The 26,933-nt window shown below is 51.0% G+C and overlaps 1 long non-coding RNA gene across 1 annotated transcript in view; it reads left to right on the top strand.

Moving 5' to 3' along the window:
- Positions 1-26,409, top strand: part of LOC140386056 (uncharacterized) — a 200,019-nt gene extending 173,610 nt beyond the window's left edge. The window contains exon 3 of the long non-coding RNA XR_011933567.1: positions 26,142-26,409. This is a non-coding gene — a long non-coding RNA (uncharacterized lncRNA). The remainder of the gene's footprint in view (positions 1-26,141) is intronic.
- The last annotated feature ends 524 nt before the right edge of the window (positions 26,410-26,933 follow it).

The raw sequence follows: 26,933 nt of genomic DNA on the forward strand, positions 1-26,933 counted from the left end.
AGGGCACGTTAAAGTGGGAATTAGGTTTCAGTTAATAGTTAACCAGTTGTATTTGTTGCACATTTCATTATAGTTCCTGTTATAAATCAACAGTAATTGTGTTTACATTTACAAACCTGGTGACTGTAATTATTGGGGTACCAAGGGCCAAAGACTTTGGGTATTTTTATAAGATTGATTGCTTGTGTTGTGACTCCAGGGTATGTATGAACTGGCCCAGGGTGTTGTAACACTGGGCACCTACCCATGGCCTATGTAAACATATGTAATATGGGGATGGTACAGGAAGGTGAGGTTGAGGCAGAAGATTGTATCATTATTGTATAAGACCATAAGGTGTAAGGACAGGGGTAGGCCATTCAGCTCATCGAGTCTGCCCTGCCACTCAATGGGATGAAGACTGAAATGATACGATAATCCTCAACTCCACTTTCCTACTTAGTCCCCATAACACTTGATTCTCCTACTGATTAAAAATCGATTGATCGATTGATTGATTTATTGTCACATGTACCGAAGTACAGTGAAAAGTATTTTTCTGCGGCCGAGGGAATGTACACAGTACGTACATAGTAGACAAAAAGAATAATCAACAGAGTACATCGACAAACAGTGATTGGTTACAGTGCGGACCAAGGGCCAAACAAAGCAAATACATGAGCAAAAGCACCATAGGGCGCCGTGAATAGTGTTCTTACAGGGAACAGATCAGTCCGAGGGGGAGTCGTTGAGGAGTCTAGTAGCTGTGGGGAAGAAGCTGTCTCTGACAAGGGGTCTCTGACAATGCTGTCTGCCTTCCTGAGGCAGCGGGAGGTGTAGACAGAATCAATGTGCGGGTGGCAAGCTTGTGTCATGCATTGGGCTGAGTTCACCACACTCTGCAGCTTCTTGCGATCTTGGACCGAGCAGTTGCCATACCAAGCTGAAGTATTATTTTTGCCTTTCACCTTTAATTCTTTGTCATGAGCAATTATTTGAATTTATCATTCCAAATATATTAAAACCCTTCATGTTCTCCCTAATGCCCCCACTTCTGGATAAAATACAGTGTAACAACCTTTCCTTATGAAAACCATTGCAAGCTGCAAAAGTCATTTTACTTCCCTTTGATGTCAAACGGTTGAAAACAACAAACTCTTACTTATCTCCAAATGCAAATTTTCACCCATTACTTCTTTACCAGGCTGATTCCTGGGATGGCGGCACTATCATATGAGGAGAGACAAAATTGGTTCGGACTATATTCATTGGAGTTAAGAAGGGTGGATCTCATACAAAATATAAAATTCTAACAGGATTAGACAGGGTAGATTCAGAAAGAGTGTTCCCGATGGTGGAGGCGTCCAGAACTAGGGGTCATAGTTTGAGGATAAGGGGTAAACCTTTTGGGACTGAAGTGAGGAGAAACTTTTTCACCCAGAGAGTGGCGAATCTGTGGAATTCACTCCCACAGAAAGTAGTTGAGGCCAAAACCTTGCGTAATTTCAAGAAGGAATTGGATACAGCTCTTGGAGCTAAAGGGATATTTGGGGGGGGGGCGGAGTCGGGGGTCAGGGTATTGAACTTGATGTTCAGCTGTGATCATAATGAATGGCTTGAAGGGCAGAATGGCCTCCTCCTGCTTCTATTTTCTAAGTATGTCCTAAACCACGTAGACAGGCAATCTTCAGTTTAATTAACTTAGTGTCACACGCACAGACCCAAAAAGCTGCTTCATAGAATAACACAAATAGACCCCAAAAATATTTAAAATAATTACATCACTTGTCACATTATTTCAAATGATGTGGCGATGCCGGCGTTGGTCTGGGGCGGGCACAGTAAGCAGTCTCACAACACCAGGTTAAAGTCCAACTTGGTTTGTTTTGAATCACTAGCTTTCGGAGCACTGCTCCTTCCTTAGGTGAATGAGGACAAACGTTGAGCTGAGTTGTGCTGGTTGCCTGGGCCAGTTACCCTGAGACCATGCTCTGTGCTGAGGGAAAGGGTCAAATCAGAAGCAGCCATCCAAAAACCAGACAATTATTTGTTTCAGAAAGCAATTGTGCTTCTGAATTTTCTTCATATTTCATAACAGAGTGGAGGAGTGAGAGGTCATGTGGTATACCCTTACTAAAGTGACAGCAGTTTGGCCTTGGGAAAATTAGATTTTTAACTTTAAGAATCCAGCAATACGGGAGTGTTGCCAAGAAAGTGCTTATTCGTGTGTCTTTTGAGGCGGTATTGAAAGACTGCTTTAAGTGTGTAAATGTAATCTTGTGTGCTTAAGTTTTCTTTATCTTGTGAATAAATCTTTTAATTTCTAATAAAGGAATATACCCCTACACAGACCATATATCCCTATACTAGCCATATACCTATACACTGATCACATACCCCTACACTGACCATATACCCCTACACTGATCATATACCCCTACACTGACCATATACCCCTGCACTGGCCACATACCCCTACACTGACCATATACCCCTGCACTGACCATCTACCCTTCACTGACCATATACCCCTATGCTGATCATATACCCCTACACTGACCATATATCCCTACACTGATCATATACCTCTACACTGACCATATACCCCTACACTGACCATATACCCCTTCACTGACCATATACCCCTACACTAATCATATACCCCTACACTGACCATATACCGCTGCACTGGCCATATACTCCGACACTGACTATATACCCCTACACTGACCCTACATCCCTGCACTGACCCAATATCTCTGCACTGATCATATACCCCTACACTGACCATATACCCCTATGCTGATCATATACCCCTACACTGACCATATATCCCTACACTGATCATATACCTCTACACTGACCATATACCCCTACACTGACCATATACCCCTTCACTGACCATATACCCCTACACTAATCATATACCCCTACACTGACCATATACCGCTGCACTGGCCATATACTCCGACACTGACTATATACCCCTACACTGACCCTACATCCCTGCACTGACCCAATATCTCTGCACTGATCATATACCCCTACACTGACCATATACCCCTGTACTGGCCATATAGTCCTACACTGACCATATACCCCTACACTGACCATATACCCCTACACTGGCCCTATATCCCAGCACTGACCATATACCCCTACACTAACCATATGCACCTGTACTGACCATTTACCCCTACACTGACCATATACCCCTACACTGACCATATACCCCTGCACTGGTCATATACACCTGCACTGATCATATACCCCTCCACTGACCAAATACCCCTACACTGACCATATGCACCTGCACTGGCCATATACACCTGCACTGATCATATACCCCTACACTGACCAAATACCCCTACACTAACCATATGCACCTGCACTGACCATATACCCCTACACTGACCATATACCTCTACACTGACCATATACCCCTGCACTGGCCATATACACCTGCACTGATCATATACCCCTACACTGACCAAATACCCCTACACTGACCATATACCCCTGCACTGGCCATATACACCTGCACTGATCATATACCCCAACGCTGTCCAAATACCCCTACACTGACCATATGCACCTGTACTGGCCATATACCACTACACTGATCATATACCCCGGCACTGACCAAATACCCCTACACTGACAATATGCACCTGCACTGGCAACATACCCCTACACTGATCATATACCCAAGCACTGACCATATACCCCTACACTGACCATAAACCCCTACACTGACCATATACCCCTTCACTGACCATATACCCCTACACTGATCATATACCCCTGCACTGGCCATATACCCCTACACTGACCATATGCACCTGCACTGGCCATATACCTCTGCACTGACCATATACCGCTACACTGACCATATACCCCTACACTGATCATATACCCCTGCACTGGCCATATACCCCTACACTGACCATATGCACCTGCACTGGCCATACACCTCTGCACTGACCATATACCCCTACACTGGCCATATACCCCTACACTGGCCATATACCCCTACACTGATCATATACCCCTGCACTGACCATATACCCCTTCACTGACCATATACCCCTACACTGATCATATACCCCTGCACTGGCCATATACTCCAACACTGACCATATACCCCGACACTGACCCTATATCCCTGCACTGACCCAATATCTCTGCACTGACCATATACCCCTACACTGATCATATACCCCTACACTGACTATATACCCCTGTACTGGCCATATAGTCCTACACTGACCATATACCCCTACACTGACCATATACCCTTACACTGGCCCTATATCCCAGCACTGACCATATACCCCGACACTGACCATATGCACCTGCACTGACCATATATCCCTACACTGACCATATATCCCTACACTGACCATTTACCCCTACACTGACCATTTACCCCTACACAGGCCATATACCCCTACACTGACCAAATACCCCTTCACTGACCAAATACCCCTTCACTGACCATATATCCCTTCACTGACCATATATCCCTTCACTGACCATATATCCCTTCACTGACCATATATCCCTACACTGATCATATACCCCTACACTGATCATATACCCCTACACTGACCATATACCCCTGCACTGGCCATATACTCCGACACTGAAAATATACCCCTACACTGACCCTATATCCCTGCACTGACCCAATATCTCTGCACTGACCATATACCCCTACACTGATCATATACCCCTACACTGACTATATACCCATACACTGACCATATACCCCTACACTGGCCCTATATCCCGGCACAGACCATATGCCCCTACACTAACCATATGCACCTGCACTGACCATTTACCCCGACACTGACCATATACCGCTACACTGACTATATACCCCTGCACTGGCCATATACCCCTACACTGGCCATACACACCTACACTGATCATATACACCTACACTGACCATATACCCTTGTACTGGCCATATACCCCTACACTGATCATATACCCATGCACTGACCATATACCCCTACACTGACCATAAACCCCTACACTTACCATATACCGCTACACTGACCATATACCCCTGCACTGGCCACATACGCCTACACTGACCAAATACCCCAACACTGACCACATACCCCTGCACTGGCCATATACACCTGCACTGATCATATACCCCGACACATACCATATACCCCGACACTGACCAAATACCCCTACACTGACCATATACCCCTGCACTGGCCATATAACCCCACACTGATCATATACCCATGCACTGACCACATACCCCTATACTGGCCCTATATCCCAGCACTGACCATATACCCCTACACTAACCATATGCACCTGCACTGACCATATACTCCGACATTGACCAAATACCTCTGCACTGACCATATACCCCTGCACTGACCATATACCCCTTCACTGACCATATACCCCTGCACTGGCCATATACTCCGACACTGACCATATAGCCCTACACTGACCCTATATCCCTGCACAGACCCAATATCTCTGCACTGACCATATACCCCTACACTGGCCATATACACCTGCACTGATCATATACCCCAACACTGACCATATGCACCTGCACTGGCCATATACACCTGCACTGATCATATACCCCGACACATACCATATACCCCGACACTGACCAAATACCCCTACACTGACCATATACCCCTGCACTGGCCATATAACCCCACACTGATCATATACCCATGCACTGACCATATACCCCTTCACTGACCATATACCCCTACACTGATCATATACCCCTACACTGACCACATACCCCTACACTGGCCCAATATCCCAGCACTGACCATATACCCCTACACTAACCATACGCACCTGCACTGACCATATACTCCGACATTGACCAAATACCTCTGCACTGACCATATACCCCTGCACTGACCATATACCCCTTCACTGGCCATATACCCCTGCACTGGCCATATACTCCGACACTGACCATATACCCCTACACTGACCCTATATCCCTGCACAGACCCAATATCTCTGCACTGACCATATACCCCTACACTGGCCATATACACCTGCACTGATCATATACCCCAACACTGACCATATGCACCTGCACTGGCCATATACACCTGCACTGATCATATACCCCGACACATACCATATACCCCGACACTGACCAAATACCCCTACACTGACCATATACCCCTGCACTGGCCATATACCCCTACACTGATCATATACCCATGCACTGACCATATACCCCTTCACTGACCATATACCCCTACACTGATCATATACCCCTACACTGACCATATACCCCTACACTGGCCCTATACCCCAGCACTGACCATATACCCCTACACTAACCATATGCACCTGCACTGACCATATACTCCGACATTGACTAAATACCCCTACACTGACCATATACCCCTGCACTGACCATATACCCCTTCACTGACCATATACCCCTGCACTGGCCATATACTCCGACACTGACCATATACCCCTACACTGACCCTATATCCCTGCACAGACCCAATATCTCTGCACTGACCATATACCCCTACACTGATCATATAGCCCTACACTGACCATATACGCCTGCACTGGCCATATACCCCTACACTGACCATATACCCCTACACTGGCCATACACACCTACACTGATCATATACACCTACACTGACCATATACCCTTGTACTGGCCATATACCCCTACACTGACCATATACCCCTACACTGACCATATACCCCTACACTTATCATATACCCCTACACTAACCATATGCACCTGCAGTGACCATATACCCCTACACTGACCATATACCGCTACACTGACTATATACCCCTGCACTGGCCATATACCCCTACACTGACCAAATACCCCTACACTGACCATATACCCCTGCACTGGCCATATACACCTGCACTGATCATATACCCCTACACTGACTATATAACCCTGCACTGGCCAAATACACCTACACTGACCATATGCACCTGCACTGGCAATATACCCCTACACTGATCATAGACCCAAGCACTGACCATATACCCCTACACTGGCCATTTACACCTGCACTGATCATATACCCCAACACTGACCAAATACACCTACACTGACCATATGCACCTGCACTGGCCATATACACCTACACTGATCATAAACCCCGACACATACCATATACCCCGACACTGACCAAATACCCCTACACTGACCAAATACCCCTGCACTGGCCATATACACCTGCACTGATCATATACCCCTGCACTGACCATATACCCCTGCACTGACCATATACCCCGACACTGACCAAATACCCCTACACTGATCATATACCCCTGCACTGACCATATGCACCTGCACTGACCATATACTCCGACATTGACCAAATAACCCTACACTGACCATATACCCCTGCACTGACCATATACCCCTTCATTGACCATATACCCCTGCACTGGCCATATACCCCTGCACTGGCCATATACTCCGACACTGACCATATACCCCTACACTGACCCTATATCCCTGCACAGACCCAATATCTCTGCACTGACCATATACCCCTACACTGATCATATACCCCTACACTGACCATATACCCCTACACTGATCATCTACCCCTGCACTGGCCATATACCCCTGCACTGGCCATATACTCCGACACTGACCATATACCCCTACACTGACCCTATATCCCTGCACAAACCCAATATCTCTGCACTGACCATATACCCCTACCCTGATCATATACCCCTACACTGACCATATACCCCTGTACTGGCCATATAGTCCTACACTGACCATAAACCCCTACACTGACCATATACCCCTACACTGGCCCTATATCCCTGCACTGACCAAATACCCCTACACTAACCATATGCACCTGCACTGGCCATATACACCTGCACTGGCCATATACCCCTACACTGAGCATATACCCCTACACTGACCATATACCCCTGCACTGACAAAATACCCCTACACTGACCATATACACCTGCACTGGCCATATACACCTGCACTGACCATATACCGCTACACTGACTATATACCCCTGCACTGGCCATATACCCCTACACTGACCAAATACCCCAACACTGATCATATGCACCTGCACTGGCCATATACCCCTACACTGACCATATACCGCTACACTGACTATATACCCCTACACTGACCAAATACCCCCACATTGATCATATGCACCTGCACTGGCCATATACACCTGCACTGATCATATACCCCTGCACTGATCATATACCCCGACACTGACCAAATACCCCTACACTGATCATATACCCCTGCACTGACCATATACCCCTACACTAACCATATGCACCTGCACTGGCCATATACACCTGCACTGGCCATATACACCTGCACTGGCCATATACACCTGCACTGGCCATATACACCTGCACTGGCCATATACACCTGCACTGGCCATATACCCCTACACTGGCCATATACCCCTACACTGACCATATACCCCTGCACTGACCAAATACCCCGACACTGACCATATACACCTGCACTGGCCATATACACCTGCACTGACCATATACCCCTACACTGACCAAATACCCCTACACTAACCATATAGCCCTACACTGGCCATATATCCCTACACTGATCATATACCCCTACATTGACCATATACCCCTGCACTGGCCATATACACCTGCACTGATCATATACACCTGCCATGATCATATACCCCTACACTGACTATATACCCCTACACTTACCATATACCCCTACACTAACCACATGCACCTGCACTGACCATATACCCCTACACTGACCATATACCCCTACACTGACTATATACCCCTACACTTACCATATACCCCTACACTGACCATATACCCCTACACTGACCATATACCGCTACACTGACCATATACCCCTGCACTGGCCATATACCCCTACACTGACCAAATACCCCTACACTGACTATATACCCCTACACTGACCAAATACCCCTACACTGACCAAATACCCCTACACTGATCAAATACCCCTGCACTGACCATATAACCCTGCACTGACCATATACCACTGCACTGGCCATATACCCCTGCACTGACCATATACCCCTGCACTGACCATATACCCCTGCACTGACCATATACCACTGCACTGGCCATATACCCCTGCACTGACCACATACCCCTGCACTGACCACATACCACTGCACTGGCCATATACCGCTGCACTGACCATATACCCCTGCACTGACCATATACCCCTGGACTGACCACATACCACTGCACTGGCCATATACCCCTGCACTGACCACATACCCCTGCACTGACCACATACCACTGCACTGGCCACATACCGCTGCACTGACCATATACCCCTGCACTGACCATATACCCCTGCACTGACCATACACCACTGCACTGGCCATATACCGCTGCACTGACCATATACCCCTGCACTGGCCATATACCCCTGCACTGACCATATACCCCTGCACTGGCCATATACCCCTGCACTGACCATATACCCCTGCACTGGCCATATACCCCTGCACTGACCATATACCCCTGCACTGACCATATACCCCTGCACTGGCCATATACCCCTGCACTGACCATATACCACTGCACTGGCCATGTACCCCTGCACTGACCACATACCCCTGCACTGGCCATATACCCCTGCACTGGCCATACACCACTGCACTGGCCATATACCCCTGCACTGACCATATACCACTGCACTGGCCATATACCCCTGCACTGACCACATACCCCTGCACTGACCATATACCCTGCACTGGCCATATACCCCTGCACTGACCATATACCACTGCACTGACCATATACCCCTGCACTGGCCATATACCCGTGCGCTGGGCATATACCCCTGCACTGGCCATATACCCCTGCACTGGCCATATACCCCTGCACTGGCCATATACCCCTGCACTGACCATATACCACTGCACTGGCCATATACCCCTGCACTGGCCATATACCCCTGCACTGACCACATACCCCTGCACTGGCCATATACCCCTGCACTGGCCATACACCACTGCACTGGCCATATACCCCTGCACTGACCATATACCACTGCACTGGCCATATACCCCTGCACTGACCACATACCCCTGCACTGACCACATACCCCTGCACTGGCCATATACCCCTGCACTGACCATATACCACTGCACTGGCCATATACCCCTGCACTGGCCATATACCCCTGCACTGACCACATACCCCTGCACTGGCCATATACCCCTGCACTGACCATACACCACTGCACTGGCTATATACCCCTGCACTGACCATATACCACTGCACTGGCCATATACCCCTGCACTGACCACATACCCCTGCACTGACCACATACCCCTGCACTGGCCATATACCCCTGCACTGACCATACACCACTGCACTGACCATATACCACTGCACTGGCCATATACCACTGCACTGGCCATATACCCGTGCGCTGGGCATATACCCCTGCACTGGCCATATACCCCTGCACTGGCCATATACCCCTGCACTGGCCATATACCCCTGCACTGACCATATACCACTGCACTGGCCATATACCCCTGCACTGGCCATATACCCCTGCACTGACCACATACCCCTGCACTGGCCATATACCCCTGCACTGGCCATACACCACTGCACTGGCCATATACCCCTGCACTGACCATATACCACTGCACTGGCCATATACCCCTGCACTGACCACATACCCCTGCACTGACCACATACCCCTGCACTGGCCATATACCCCTGCACTGACCATATACCACTGCACTGGCCATATACCCCTGCACTGGCCATATACCCCTGCACTGACCACATACCCCTGCACTGGCCATATACCCCTGCACTGACCATACACCACTGCACTGGCCATATACCCCTGCACTGACCATATACCACTGCACTGGCCATATACCCCTGCACTGACCACATACCCCTGCACTGACCACATACCCCTGCACTGGCCATATACCCCTGCACTGACCATACACCACTGCACTGACCATATACCACTGCACTGGCCATATACCACTGCACTGGCCATATACCCCTGCACTGACCATATACCCGTGCGCTGGGCATATACCCCTGCACTGGCCATATACCTCTGCACTGACCATATACCCCTGCACTGACCATATACCACTGCATTGACGATATACCCCTGCACTGGCCATATACCCCTGCACTGGCCATATACCCCTGCACTGGCCATATACCCCTGCACTGACCATATACCTCTGCACTGGCCATGTACCCCTGCACTGGCCATGTACCCCTGCACTGGCCATGTACCCCTGCACTGGCCATATACCCCTGCACTGGCCATATACCCCTGCACTGGCCCTATACACGTGCACTGGCCCTATACACATGCACTGGCCTATATCCCTACGCTGATCATATACCCCTGACTATATACTCCTACACTGACCCTATACCCTGCGCTGACCATACACTCCTAAACTTATCATATACCGCTGCATTATATGCTGCACTAACCCTATACCTTTCCACTGGCCATATACCCCTACAATAACCATGTACCTCTATACTGACCCTATACCTTCAGTTAATATGTACCCTTACTCTGCCCATTAAACCCTACATCCCTGCACTGACCCCATACCCTACACTTGCCCCATCCCAAAACTGACCATATACCTCTACACTGACCATATATCCCTACTGACCATAAACCCCTAAACTGACCCTATACCCCTGCACAGGCCAAATACCCCTACACTGATCATATTCCCCTACACTGACCATATACCTCTGCACTGGCCATATACCCCTACTCTTACCATATGCCCCTCCACATGCCCTATATCCTTGCCCGGACCCCATACCCGACACTGTCTTCAGAGGACTGGAGAATAGCCAATGCTGTTCCTCTGTTTAAGAAGGGTAGCAAGGATAATCCAGGGAATTACAGGCCGGTGAGCCTTACGTCAGTGGTAGGGAAATTACTGGAGAGAATTCATCGAGACAGGATTTACTCCCATTTGGAAGCAAGTGAACGTATTAGCAAGAGGCAGCACGGTTTTGGTTCGGGGAGGTCGTGTCTCATTAACTTGATAGAGTTTTTTGAGGAGGTCACAAAGATGATTGATGCAGGTACGGCAGTGGATGTTGTCTATATGGACTTCAGTAAGGCCTTTAAGAAGGTCCCTCATGGCAGACTGGTACAAAAGGTGAAGTCACACGTGATCAGAGGTGAGCTGGCAAGATGGATACAGAACTGTCTATGTCATAGAAGGCAGAGAGTAGCAATGGAAGGGAGCTTTTCTGATTGGAGGGCTGTGACTAGTGGTGTTCCGCAGGGACCTTTGCTGTTCGTAGTATATATAAATGGGGGCTCATCGGATCCCGGCGAAGAGACCAAAAGCGGGAGAACCACCTAGGGCGACAATCGTGCAATTTCACCGCTTTAATGATAGAGAAGTGGTTCTGAGATGGGCTAAAAAGGTACGGAGTAGTAGATGGGAGAATGCGGTGGTACAGGTGTACCAGGATTGGAGTGCGGGGGTGGCGAGAAGGAGGGCGAGTTTTAACCGAGCCAAGGAGGTGTTACACAAGAAGAAGGTGAAGTTCGGGATGCTGCAGCCGGCACGACTATGGGTCACGTACCAGGAGAGGCATCATTATTTCGAAACGGCGGAAGAAGCATGGACCTTTATTAAAGATGAGAAATTGGATTGGAACTGAGGGACTGATATTGCAGGGAAATGTCACTGTCGATGTAAATAGAGAAGTAAATTGGGAAGGGGGGAGACACTAAGAAATGTGGGCGCCGGTGGGGGGGGGAAAGAAGGGACATATGCGGAGGATGAGGAATGGGAGTGGGATGGGAAAGGGAGCTGCGCCACAAGAGGCGGGTCAGCTATAGAGATGTTCCCGCGCCAGAAAGATAATGGCGGGAAGATAGGCGCAAGGTAGATGGGAGTTCCCCACACAGGGGGGTCAAGGAGTGAGCAGGAGTAGCCGGGGTCAGTTGAAGTCAGCTGACTTGCGGAAGTAATATGGGGGGAGCAATCACGCTAGAGGGGGATCTAGCGGGGGGGGGGGGGGGGGGGGATAACTGGGTTGCTGCTGCGGAAATCAAAGAGGAACTGGCTAAAGAATGGGTGGTCGGGGCTGGAATGCGACACCTGGGGACGAGTGGGAGCGCGGAAGCGGGATGTGGGACTGGCCTAGAGAAGGTGATGGCTAGTCGACACGGGAAGGGGGCAGGTAGCCCCCTAGTGAGGCTGATCACGTGGAATGTGAGAGGCCTAAATGGACCGATTAAAAGGGCCCGAGTGCTCGCGCACTTGAAAGGACTGAGGGCAGACGTGGTAATGCTCCAGGAGACGCACCTGAAGGTGGCGGACCAAGTTAGGTTAAGGAAAGGATGGGTGGGACAGGTGTTCCATTCAGGGCTAGATGCAAAGAATAGAGGGGTGGCCATACTGGTGGGGAAACGGGTAGCATTCGAAGCAAGGAGCATTGTAGCAGATAGTGGAGGCAGATATGTAATGGTGAGTGGCAGGCTGGAGGGAATGGAGGTTGTGTTGGTTAACGTATATGCCCCGAATTGGGATGATGCGGGATTTATGAGTTGGGGGGGGTGTCTCCGGGTCGGAGAATCACCGGGGGCTGGCGTGAATCCCGCCCCCGCTGGTTGCCGAAGCCTCCGGCACCAGAGATTCGGCGGGGGCGGGAATCGCGCCGGTTGGTGGGCCCCCCCGCTCGATTCTCCAGCCCGGATGGGCCGAAGTCCCGCCGCTAAAATGCCTGTCCCGCCGGCACAAATTAAACCACCTACCTTACCGGCGGGACAAGGCGGCGTGGGCGGGCTCCGGGGTCCTGGGGGGGGGGGGGGGCGCGGGGCGATCTGGCCCGGGGGGGGGTGCCCCCACGGTGGCCTGGCCCGCGATCGGGGCCCACCGATCCGCGGGCGGGCCAGTGCCGTGGGGGCACTCTTTCCCTTCCGCCTCCGCCACGGTCTCCACCATGGCGGAGGCAGAAGAGACTCCCTCCACTGCGCATGCGCGGGAATGCTGTCAGCGGCCGCTGACGCTCCCGCGCATGCGCCGCCCGGAGATGTCATTTCCGCGCCAGCTGGCGGGGCACCAAAGGCCTTTTCCGCCAGCTGGCGGGGCGGAAATTCGTCCGGCGCCGACCTAGCCCCTCAATGTTGGGGCTCGGCCCCCAAAGATGCGGAGCATTCCGCACCTTTGGGGTGGCGCGATGCCCGTCTGATTTGCGCCGTTTTGGGCGCCAGTCGGCGGACATCGCGCCGTTTCGGGAGAATTTCGCCCCTGGTTACTGATGTTGTAAGATCCATAAAATCCTTACAGTGCAGAAGGAGGCCATTCAGCCCATCGAGTCTGCACCGACCCTCTGAAAGAGTACCCTACCGAGGCCTACTCCCAATCCCCATAACCCGACCTAACCTCCACATCTTTGGGCCCAAAGGGGCAATTTATCCTGGCCAATTCACCTAACCTGCTGCACACCTTTGTGTGTACTTGTGTAAACTGGAGCACCCGGAGGAAACCTGCACAGACATGGGGAGAATGCCCAAACTCCACACAGATAGTCACACAAGTGTGGAATTGAACCGGGGTCCCTGGCGTTGTGAGGCAGCAGTGCTAACCACTGAGCCACCAGGCCACCTGTGGTAATGTGTAATTTGGTAAGTTCCATGAAGAGGTTCTCAGTCTTGTCAACCTGGTGAAGCTACAACAGTTACTTGTAAGTAATCGACAGAGCGAAGCCATTCCACAACTAACGCATCAGATCTAAACTCTGTAGTCCTGACCCATCCAGCCGTGAATGGTGGTGGACAATTAAACAACTCACTGGAGGGGGAGGCTCCACAAATATCCCCGTCCTCAATGATGGAGGAGCCCAGCACGTATGTGAAAAATGAAATGAAATGAAAATCGCTTATTGTCACAAGTAGGCGTCAAATGAAGTTACTGTGAAAAGCCCCTAGTCGCCACATTCCGGCGCCTGTTCGGGGAGGCTGGTACGGGAATTGAACCGTGCTGCTGGCCTGCCTTCGTCTGCTTTCAAAGCCAGTGATTTATCCCTGTGCTAAACCAGCCCCTGTATGCTCAAAAGCCAAGGTTGAGGTATTCACAATAACCTTCAGCCAGAAGTGCCGAGTGGATGATCCATCTCTGTCTCCTCCGGAGGTCCCCAGCGTCACAGATGTCAGTCTTCAGTCAATGCGATTCACTCCACGTGATAGCAAGAAACGGCTGAAGGCCCTGGATACTGCAAAGGCTATGGGGCCCTGACAATATCCCGGCAATAGTACTGAAGACTTGTGCTCCAGAACTTGCTGCACCCCTAGCCAAGCTGTTCCAGTACAGCTACAACACTGGCATCTACCCGGCAATGTGGAAAATTGCCCAGGTGTGTCCTGTGCACTAGAAACAGGACAAATCCAACCCAGCCAATTACGGCCCTATCAGTCTCCTCTCCATCATCAGCAAAGTGATGGAAGGAGTCATCAACAGAGCTATCCAGCGGCACTTACTCAGCAATAACTTGCTCACTGACGCTCAGTTTGGGTTCCGCCGGGGTCACTCAGCTCCTGACTTCATTACAGCCTCGGCTCAAACACGGACAAAAGCGCTGAATGCCAGAGGTGACTTCCCTTGACATCAAGACATTACTTGACCGAATATGGCATCAAGGAGCCCTAGCTAAACTGGAGTCAACAGGAATCAGGGACAAAACTCTCCACTGGATGGAGTCATACCCGGCACAAAGGGAGATGGCTGTGGTGGTTGGAGGTCAATCATCTCAGCTCCAGGACATCACTCAGGAGTTCCTCAGGGTCGTGTCCTCGGCCCAACCATCTCAGCTGCTTCATCAATGACCTTCCCTCCATCATAAGGTCAGAAGTGGGGATATTCGCTGATGATTACACAATGTTCAGCACCATTCACGACGCCTCAGGTAATGAAGCAGTCCGTGTCCAAATGCAGCAAGACCTGGACAATATCCAGGCTTGGAGCTGACAAGTGGCAAGTTACATTCGTGCCACACAAGTACCAGACAATGACCATCTCCTACAAGAGAGGATCTAACCATAGCCCATTGACATTCAATGGCATCACCATCGCTGAATCCCCCACAATCAACATCCTGGGGGTTACCATTGATCAGAAACTGAACTGGACCCAGCCATATTAATACTGTGGCTACTCGGGCAGGTCAAAGGCTCGGAATCATACAGCGAATAATTCACCTCCTGACTCCCCAAAGTCTGTCCACCATCTACAAGGCACAAGTCAGGACTGTGATGGAATACTCTCCACTTGCCTGTGTGAATACAGCTCCTACAACACTCAAAGAACTCGACATCATCCAGGACAAAGCAGCCCCGCATGATTGCTCCCCTTCCACAATCATTCCAACCCTCCACCACCGACGAACAATGATAGCCGTGCGTACCATCTACAAGATGCACTGCAGTAACTCACCAAGGTTCCTTTGACAGCACCTTCCAAACCCATGACCACTACCATCTAGAAAGTCAGGAGCAGCAGATACCTGGGAACCCCACCACCTGGAGGTTCCCCTCCAAGTCACTCACCACCCTGACTTGGAAATATATCAGCCGCTCCTTCACTGTCGCTGGGTCAAAATCCTGGAACTCCCTCCCAAACAGCACAATGGGTGTACCTACACCTCAAGGGCTGCAGCGGTTGAAGAAAGCAACTCGCCACCACCTTCTGAAGGGCAACTAGGGATGGGCAACAAATGCTGACCCAACCAGTGACACTCACATCCCGGAAATGAATTTAATCAAAGGTTCAGGTAGTCTGGAGGCTTTATAATTCTTCAAGATCTTACAACTGTTGGAGGAGTCTGCTGTAGACTCTGCTGTACACGGTAAACCTTGTTGTTTAGGAGGTTGTTTTGGAGGTGGTCGCCCTGGCATTTGGTCATCTAATTCAAGGTGTGACTGTGGCTGGTTATGGTCTCTCTGGACAATATTGCTCTCTCAATCAAGGTCCTGAATCCAGACTCTGTTGTACTTGTGGAAATGTGGGAGGTGTCTGGTACCTTTGGTTCAAGGTGGGTGTCTGTTTCTACCTGTAGGTCTGCTCTCTGCCCTGAGAGCTTTGGTCATTTTTGGCTGCAAACCCTGGGATTTGGTTCTTCGGCAGGATTTGGAGTCGTGCACAGAGTGTTCCGTCTCTGAGGAGCTCAGATGGGGCTAAAACGCAGTGGGTGGAGCTGTGGGTTAACTGTGCTGTGGGAAAGTCGCTGATCTTCCTCAAGAGGGTGTTTGTGGTGCGATCCTGGTGGATGGGGAAGAGTATTCTTTTGTCCTTGTAACGGAGTGTTGTCTGCAGAGGACCTTTCACCAGGAGTGTGCCGCCTGCTCGGTACAGCTGTGTTGTGGGTCATATCGGCTGATGTGTCATCAGCTGTGATTCCTTGTCCCAGAGGATGCAACGCTGGCTCCCGTGTCCAATTTAAAGTTTGTGAGGTGACCAGTAACAAAGATGTCCCTGACCTCTTGACTGCACCCAAGAAACATTCAAATAAAAGCAAAATACTGCAGATGCTGGAAATCTGAAATAAAAAGTGAAAAAGCCAGATAAACTCCTCAGGTCTGGCCGCATCAGTGGAGAGAAACAGAGTTAACGTTTCGGAACTAAGTGATTCTTCTACAATAGAAGGATAACTAGGGAAAGAGTAGGGCTCATTCAGGACTACACTGGTAATATGTGTGTGGAGCCAGAGGTCATAGATAGGGTTCTAAATGAATACTTTGTGTTGCCGATCACAAGTTAGAGGGACAGTAATAAAATTAAAGAGATTAACTTAGACAGAGAGGAAGCTCTGAGTGATCTGACAGGCTTAAAAGTAGATAAAAGTGGATAAACCTCCAGGGCCAGATGAAATGTATCCCAGGCTGTTCGGAGCCTAGGGAGGAAATAGCAGGGGCGCTGGCAATAATTTTCAATTCCTCTCTGGCCACATTGGTACCACATTGGCTATCCTCCAGTCCTCCGTGCCGGAGGACTGGAGGATATCCAATGTGGTACCATTATTCGAGAAGGGATAAACCAGGAAGCTACAGGCCAGTCAGTCTAACCTCAGTGGTGGATAAAGTATTGGAAGCCATTCTGAGAGACAGAATTAATCTGCATTTGGTGAGGCAAGGATTAATCGAGAACAGTCAGCATGGTTTTGTTAAGGGGAGGTCATGTCTGACCAACTTGGTTCAATTTTTCAAACAGGTGACCAGGTGTGTAGATGAGGGAATTGCATTTGATGTAGTCTACTTGGACTTCAGCAAGGCCTTTGATAATGTCCCACATGGGAGACTGACAGCGAAGGTTAGAGCCCATGGGATCCAAGGAAATTTGGCAAATTGGATCCAGAATTGACTGAGTGGCAGGAAGCAGAGGGTGATGGCCAAGGGGTGTTTTTCTGACTGGGAACCTGTGTCCAGTGGTGACCCACCGGGATCAGTGTTGGGTCCCTTACTGTTTGTGGTTTATATAAATGAATGTAGGAGGGTTGATCAGTGAGTGTGCGGATGATATGAAAATTGGTGGGGTGGTAAATAGTAAGGAGGACAGCCTTCGATTCCAGCACGATAGAGACGGGCTAGTCAGATGGGCTGATCAATGGGGCAGCACGGTGGCGCAGTGGTTAGCACTTCAACCTATGGCGCTGAGGCCCCGGGTTCGATCCCGGTTCTGGGTCACTGTCCGTGTAGAGTTTGCACATTCTCCCCGTGCTGCATGGGTCTCCTCCCCACAACCCAAAGATGTGGGGTTTAGGTGGATTGGCCACGCTAAATTGGCACTTAATTGGGAAAAAAAATAATTGGGCACTCTGAATTTATAAAATAATAAGATGGGCTGATCAGTGGCAAATGCAATTCAACAATCGGGATAAGTGTGAGGTGAGGCACTTGGGCAGGACAAACAAGGCAAGGGAATACATGATAAACGGCAGGACCCTGGGAAGCACCGAGGATCAGGGGGATCTTGGTCTGCATGTACATCAGTCACTTGAGGTAGCAAGGAAGATGGATAAAATGGTTAAGAAGGCATATGGTGGACTTCCGGGTGTGGCTATGCTGACCTAAGTCGCACGTTCGGCAGCTCCCGCCAGAAACGGACTTTTGGTCTCTTTTGAAGGGCCCCAACAGCAATTGTTCGACGGTTCCCAGTGTGGGAAGGTGACAGTGCGGCTCCCCCGGCACTGTATGGATTGGTGGATTGGACCAGGGGTGGAGCGGTCAAGAAAGTGATTTTAGTGCAGCGAAAAGTGCGAGGGAGGAGAAGCAAGATGGCGGCGGGTGGAGACCAAGCAGCGTGGGCGCTATGGTCTCAGGAGCAGCAGGAGTTCCTCAAAAGCTGCTTTGCGGAGCTGAAGGCAGAATTGCTGGAGCCGATGAAGGCGTCGATCGACAAGCAGGTGGAGACCCAGAAGGCCCAAGGGGTGGCAATCCGGGAGGAGTGGCAAAAAGCCTCGGAGAACGAGAATGAGACCCTGGGCCTGGCGGTGAAGGTGGAGGTGCACGAGGCGCTGCACAAGAGGTGGACGGAGAAATTCGAGGACCTGGAGAATCGGTCGAGGAGGAAGAATCTCCGGATTCTGGGTCTCCCGGAGGGAGTGGAGGGGTCTGATGCCGGGGCATATGTGGGCACGATGCTCGATGCGCTGATGGGCGCGGGAGCTTTCCCGAGGCCCCTTGAGCTGGACGGGGCTCATCGAGTCCTGGCGAGGAGGCCCAAGGCCAACGAGCCGCCAAGGGCGGTAATTGTGCAGTTCCACCACTTGGTGGACAAGCAGTGTGTCCTGAGATGGGCCTAAAAAAAACGGAGGAGCAGGTGGGAGAACACGGAGATCCGAATTTACCAGGACTGGAGCGCGGAGGTGGCCAAGAAGAGGGCCGGCTTCAACCGGGCTAAGGCGGTTCCACATCGGAAGGGGGTGAAGTTCGGGATGTTGCAGCCAGCGCGATTGTAAGTCACCACTACTTTGAGACGCCGGAGGAGGTGTGGACCTTTATCCTAACCGAAAAGTTGGACTCGAACTGAGGGTTTGATGGGAGGGGGTGCCTAGGGGGGTTACTGTGTTTTGGGGGATGTTCTGTTCTGTTTTCTTTGGTGCTGGGTGGGGTTGGGCGAAATGGTTCGATGTGGGGGCTGTGTGATGTGGGCGTCGGTGTTGGAAGGACTAGGGCCCCACGGGGGGGGTGGGTGTTGGAGGCCCGGAGGCCCGGGGATGGGGAGTTGAGACAAGCTGGGCCAGAGGGGGCGGGGCCGGCTTGGATGGAAAGTGCGGGCTTTTTACCATGCTAGGCAAGGAAGGTGGTGGGGCCAGGGGGTGGGGGGGGGGTGTTGCTGGAGAGGAGCACACACTGATTGCCAGGGGGAGGTAGAGGGATTCTCACACGGGGGGGTTGATGGAGTGGCGGGAGAGGCCGGGGTCAGCAGGAGTCAGCTGGCTTACGGGAGTGCCACGGGGGAGCAACGCAGCTAGAGGAGGATCTAGCGGGGGGAGGGGGGGGGGGGGGGACTGGGTTGCTGCTGCATTGGCCAAAGGGCAGCTGGAGCTAGGAGAGGGAGTCGGGGGCGGGGGTCCGCCGTCTGGGGGACTGGAGGGTGCGGGAGGCGCAGGCATGTGGCTGGCCTAAAAAGGGAGCTGGCTAGTCGGCAGGGGGGGCGGGGGAGGGGAGGGGGGGGCGAGTAGACCCTGATCCGGCTGATAACTTGGAATGTGAGGGACCTGAACGGGCCGGTCAAGAGGGCCCGGGTGTTCGCGCACTTAAAGGGACTGAAGGCAGACGTGGTTATGCTCCAGGAGACGCATTTGAAGGTGGCAGATCAGGTTAGGCTGAGAAAGGGGTGGGTAGGGCAGGTTTTCCACTCTGGGTTGGACGCAAAGAATCGAGGGGTGGTGATTCTGGTGGGGAAGCGGGTGTCGTTCGAGGTGCTGAACATTGTGGCAGGTAATGGAGGTCGATATGTGATGGTGAGCGGTAGGTTGCAGGGGGTGCAGGAGGTATTGGTGAACGTATATGACCCGAATTGGGATGATGCCGGATTTATGAAACGCATGTTGGGCCGGATTCCGGACCTGGAGGCAGGAAGCTTGATAATGGGGGGGGGGCTTCAACACGGTGCTGGATCCAGCATTGGACCGCTCTAGATCCAGGACGGGTAAGAGGCCGGCTGCGGCCAAGGTGCTTAGGGGGTTTATGGACCAGGTGGGGGGAGTGGACCCATGGAGGTTTGCCAGGCCGGGGGCCAGGGAATTTTCCTTTTTTCCCACGTCCACAAAACCTACTCCCGGATAGATTTTTTCATCATGAGTAGGGCGCTAATCCCAAGAGTGGAGGGCACGGAATATTCGGCCGTAGCCATTTCAGATCATGCCCCGCATTGGGTGGAGCTGGAGCTGGGGGAGGAGAGGGACCAGCGCCCGCTGTGGCGCCTCGATGTGGGACCGTTGGCGGATGAGGAGGTGTGCGGGCGGATTCGGGGGTGCATCGAACGATACTTAGAGGCCAATGACAATGGGGAGGTGCAGGTGGGGGTAGTCTGGGAGGCGTTGAAGATGGTGGTCAGGGGAGAGCTAATCTCCATTAGGGCCCATAGGGAGAGGAGAGAGAGGGAGAGACTGGTGGGGGATATATTAAGGGTGGACAGGAGCAATGCAGAGGCCCCCGAGGAGGGACTACTTAGGGAGCGACAGAACCTCCAGACGGAATTCGACTTGCCGACTATTGGGAAAGCAGAGGCGCAGTGGAGGAAAGCGCAGGGGGCGGGGTATGAGTACGGGGAGAAGGCGAGTCGGATGCTGGCACATCAGCTTCGGAAGAGGGAGGCAGCGAGGGAGATTGGTGGAGTTAGGGATAGAGGGGGGAACACGGTGCGGAGTGCGGTGGGAATAAATGGGGCATTCAGGGACTTCTATGAGGAGCTGTACAGGTCGGAGCCCCCGACGGGGAGGGGGGGATGCGCCAATTTCTAGATCGGCTGAGGTTCCCGAGGGTGGAGGAGGAGCAGGTGGTTGGGCTGGAGGCACCGATTAGGCTGGAGGAGCTGGTTAAGGGACTCGGGAGCATGCAGGCAGGGAAGGCCCCGGGGATGGATGGGTTCCCGGTAGAATTTTATAGGAAGTACGTGGACCTGCTGGGCCCGCTGTTACTGAGGGCTTTCAATGAGGCGGGGGGGGGGGGGGGGGCTTGCCCCCGATAATGTCCAGGGCGCTCATCTCTTTGATCTGAAGCGGGACAAGGACCCATTACAGTGTGGATCGTACAGGCCGATCTCGCTCCTCCATGTCGACGCGAAGTTGCTGGCGAAGGTTCTGGCCACGAGAATTGAGGACTGTGTCCCGGGGGTGATTCCCGAGGACCAGACGGGATTTGTGAAGGGTAGGCAGCTGAACACCAATGTGCGGAGGCTCCTTAATGTAATTATGATGCCCTTGGTGGAGGGGGAAGCGGAGGTAATGGCGGCTATGGACGCGGAGAAGGTAATTCGATAGGGTGGAGTGGGAGTATCTTTGGGAGGTGCTGCGGAGGTTTGGGTTCGGGGAGGGGTTCATCAGTTGGGTTAGGCTACTATATAAAGCCCCGGTGGCAGAGGTCGGAGTACTTTCGGCTGTACCGGGGGACGAGACGGGTGTCCCCTGTCCCCTGGCACTTGAGCCGCTGGCCATGGCACTGAGGGAGTCCAGGAAATGGAGGGGACTGGTTCGGCGGGGAGAGGAACACCGGGTGTCGCTGTATGCCGATGACCTGTTATTGTATGTTGCGGACCCAGTGGAGGGGATGGCGGAGGTCATACGGATCCTTAGGGAGTTTGGGGACTTTTCGGGGTATAAACATAACGTGGAGAAGAGTGAGCTCTTTGTGATACACTCAGGAGACCAGGGAAGGGAGATAGACGAGTTACCGCTGAAGAGGGCAGAAAGGTACCTGGGGATCCAGGTTGCTAGGAGTTGGGGGGCCCTGCACAAGCTCAATTTGACGCGGTTGGTGGAGCAGGTGGAGGAGGATTTAAAAAGATGGGATATGTTGCCACTCTCACGGGCGGGTAGGGTGCAGTCCGTTAAAATGACGGTCCTTCCGAGGTTTCTCTTTTGTGTTCCAGTGCCTTCCCATTGTGATCCCGAAGGCCTTTTTTAAATGGGTAAGCAGGAGCATCATGGGATTTGTGTGGGCGAATAAGACCCCGAGGGTAAAAAGGATTTTCCTGGAACGTAGCAGGGACAGAGGAGGGCTAGCTTTGCCAAATCTACGTGGCTACTACTGGGCAGCCAATGTGGCGTGATCCGTAAGTGGGTAATGGAAGGGGAGGGGGCGGCGTGGAAGAGGCTTGAGATGGCGTCCTGTGTGGGCATGAGTCTGAGGGCGCTGGTGACGGCACCGTTGCCACTCCCGCTGACAAGGTACACCATGAGTCCGGTGGCGACTCTGAAGATTTGGGGGCAGTGGAGGCGTCATAGGGGTGAGGTGGGGGCCTCGGTTTAGTCCCCGATTCGAGAGAACCATCGGTTCGTCCCGGGAAGGATGGATGGGGGGTTTCTGAGCTGGCATCGGGCAGGGATTAGAAGAATGGGGGACCTGTTCATTGATGGGACGTTTGCGAGCCTAGGGGCGCTGGAGGAGAATTTTGGGCTACCCCTGGGAAACGCTTTTAGGTACATGCAGGTGAGGGCGTTTATGAAATGGCAGGTGAGGGAATTCCCGCTGCTTCCAGCACACTGGAGTCAGGACAGGGTGATCTCGGGGGTATGGGTTGGAGAAGGCAAGGTCTCGGCGATTTACCGGGAGCTGCAAGAAGAGGAGGAGACCTCGGTGGAGGAGTTAATGGGCAAATGGGAGGAGGAGCTCGGGGAGGAGATAGATGAGAGTCTGTGGCCTGATGCCCTGAGTGGGGTTAACTCTTCCTCCTCTTGCGCCAGGCTTAGCCTGATACAGTTTAAAGTTGTTCACAGAGCGCATATGACAGGGGCGAGGTCGAGTAGGTTCTTTGGGGTGGAGGACAGATGTGCGAGGTGCTCGGGGAGCCCAGCAAATCCGCCCATATGTTCTGGACATGCCCGGCGCTGGATGGGTTTTGGAGGGGCTTTGCGAGGACTATGTCCAAGGTGGTGAACGCCCGGGTCAAGCCGAGCTGCGGGGTAGCATTATTTGGGGCATCGGACGAGCCAGGAGTGCAGGATGCGAAAGAGGCCGGTATTTTGGCCTTTGCATCCCTGGTAGCCCGGCAGAGGATTTTGTTACTGTGGAAAGATGCGAAGCCCCCTCGTGTGGAAGCTTGTATCAATGACATGGCAGGGTTCATCAAGCTGGAGAGGATAAAGTTTGCCTTGCGAGGGCCCGTGCAGGGGTTCTCCAGGCGGTGGCAACCGTTCCTAGACTTTCTCGCGGAACGTTAGGAGGAGGTCAGCAGCAGCAGCAACCCGGGGGGGGGGGTTTCTTCTGGGGTGGCGTTTGGGTTAGGGTGGGGGGTTTCCCTATTTGTGTTTCGATTGTTATATGGGGGGGTTATTGCAGTTTGGGGAAAGTCTATGTATAATTCTTGCGGGTGGTGTTCTTACGTTCTTGTTTCTTTTTTCTGTAGGGGGGTGGTTTTGTTGAAAATCTGTTGAAAATTAGGGGCTGTTTGGCACAGGGCTAAATCGCTGGCTTTGAAAGCAGACCAAGGCAGGCCAGCAGCACGGTTCAATTCCCATAACAGCCTCCCCGAACAGGTGCCGGAATGTGGTGACTAGGGGCTTTTCACAGTAACTTCATTTGAAGCCAACTTGTGACAATAAGCGATTTTCATTTTCATTTCATTTCATTAAAGATATTTTTTTTAAAAAGAAGGCATATGGTATACTTGCCTTTATTAGCCGACCCACAGAGTTTAAGAACAGGGAGTTTATGCTGGAGCTGTATAAAATATTGGCCATAACTAGAGCATTGTGTGCAGTTCTGGAATCCACATTATAGGAGGGATGTGATAGCACTGTTAAATAAAGAGAAATTGGATAGGCTGGGGTTGTTTTCCTTGCAGCAGGGTAGCTGAGGGAGGACATGGTTGAGATGTGTAAAATTATGAGGGGCATAGATAGAGTAGACAGGAAGAATCTTTTCCCCTTAGTGGAGGGATCAATGAGCAGGGGGCAGAGATTTAAGGTCAGGGGCAGGAGGTTTAGAAGGGATGTGAGGAAAGACGTTATCATCCAGAGGGTAGTAGGAGTCTAAAAGCTGCTGGGCCGAAGAGCCTTTTCTGTGCTGTAGCCCTCAATGACTATCACTAGAGAACGAATGGGGCTGAAGGCCGATAAGTCCCCTGGACCCGATGAGTTGCATTCCAGGATATTAAAGGAAGTAGCTGCAGGGATAGTGGATTCACTGGTAGTAAGCTTCCCAGAGTCCTTAAATCCTGGAAAAGTCCCAGTGGATTGGAAAACTGCCAATGTAACACCTTTATTCAAAAATGGAAGGAGACAAAAAAAAAAGGTAACTTGTTGGCCAGTTAGCTGAACTTCTGTCATTGGGAAAATGTTCATTATAAAGGACGTAATAACAGAGCATTTAGAAATATATAATCTAATCAAGCAGAGTCAGCCTGGCTTCATGAAGGGGAAAACATGCCTGCTAAATTTATTCAAATTCTTTGAAGCGGTAACAAGCAATATAGATGACCAGTAGATGTCATATATTTGGATTTCCAAAAAGTGTCCGATAAGTTATCGCACAAAAGGCTACTTAATAAGGTTGCTTAAAAAGGCTACTGAATATGCTCCTACTTCTTATGGAGATGTGGAGCTGAGGTGCTGTCTGCCCTGTCAGGTTAATGTAACGTATCCCACGACTATGATGAGGAAGAAGTGCAGGGGGGGGTGGAGCGTTCTCCCCAGTGCCCCGGGCCATTGACAGCCCCTCAACAAACATCAGCCAATACTGATCATGATAGGCTCTGATGCGCAATGGGACTTCCTAAGGTTCCAGAAGGCAGGGTAGGAATTCAAGTCTTTCTTTACCTTTTACCTCTGCAAAGGAACTCGGCGATTGTCAAGCATATTTTACCGTCTGGAATTAATGGTGCTGTCTCCTCATCATCTTCCTTCCTCTCGTGTTGCAGCCCTAGTTGGTGCCAAATGTAAGCTCTGCATGGGAACCTGAAGGATCATCTCAACGGACAAAATGAAGTTTCCTTTCGAGATGTGCTGCTGAAAAGAATTGACGGCAATAACTTTCTATCCAGAAATCCCCAGACTTCTGCCACTCCAAATGTATCTCATTTGCCGATAGGTTTCCATTGATTTGTTTTCAGGAATGAAGGTTCAAAATGAGTTGTGTTATTATTATGCTGTATAATTGAACACAGAGGGAATTTGTACATTTATTGGAAGGACATTGCTGAGGAAAATAAAACTATTGTTTATGCTTCATTATTTGAACTGTGCGCAGACTCTTTAACCTCCTGAGGGTTTTAACTTCCAGCGTCAAAGCATTAACTTATTCCTTAACTACTGCAAAAATAATTGTGGAGCTGCGGACTATCCAATCCACACAAGTAATAATTTGTGTTCCGTTAATCTTCTGGTAGATTATTTGCAAAATTGTCATAACGGGCCAAATCACCCTGGCAAATTAACGGTGCATTAATGACACCGGCTGTTATTAAAGTCAGTTCGGGGAATGGAGAAATACACAGTCAGTTGTGAAGAATGTGCTAGACTTGAACAGTGACTGCCCGTTACACTCACCCAGAAAGTTAGGGCTGGCGATTATGACTGCAAGTACTGTTTTAACGGCGTGAATAATAGTCAGTGCTATGCCTATCGGATCTCTCCCACCCAGAAAGAGAACAATTTAAACTCGACAGTATCATTCCTGCAGGTGCAAATTGTCAAGAGATTTTTAAAAGAAA

The sequence above is a fragment of the Scyliorhinus torazame genome, chromosome 11 (assembly GCF_047496885.1).
Source record: "Scyliorhinus torazame isolate Kashiwa2021f chromosome 11, sScyTor2.1, whole genome shotgun sequence".
Taxonomy (NCBI): Eukaryota; Metazoa; Chordata; class Chondrichthyes; order Carcharhiniformes; family Scyliorhinidae; genus Scyliorhinus; species Scyliorhinus torazame.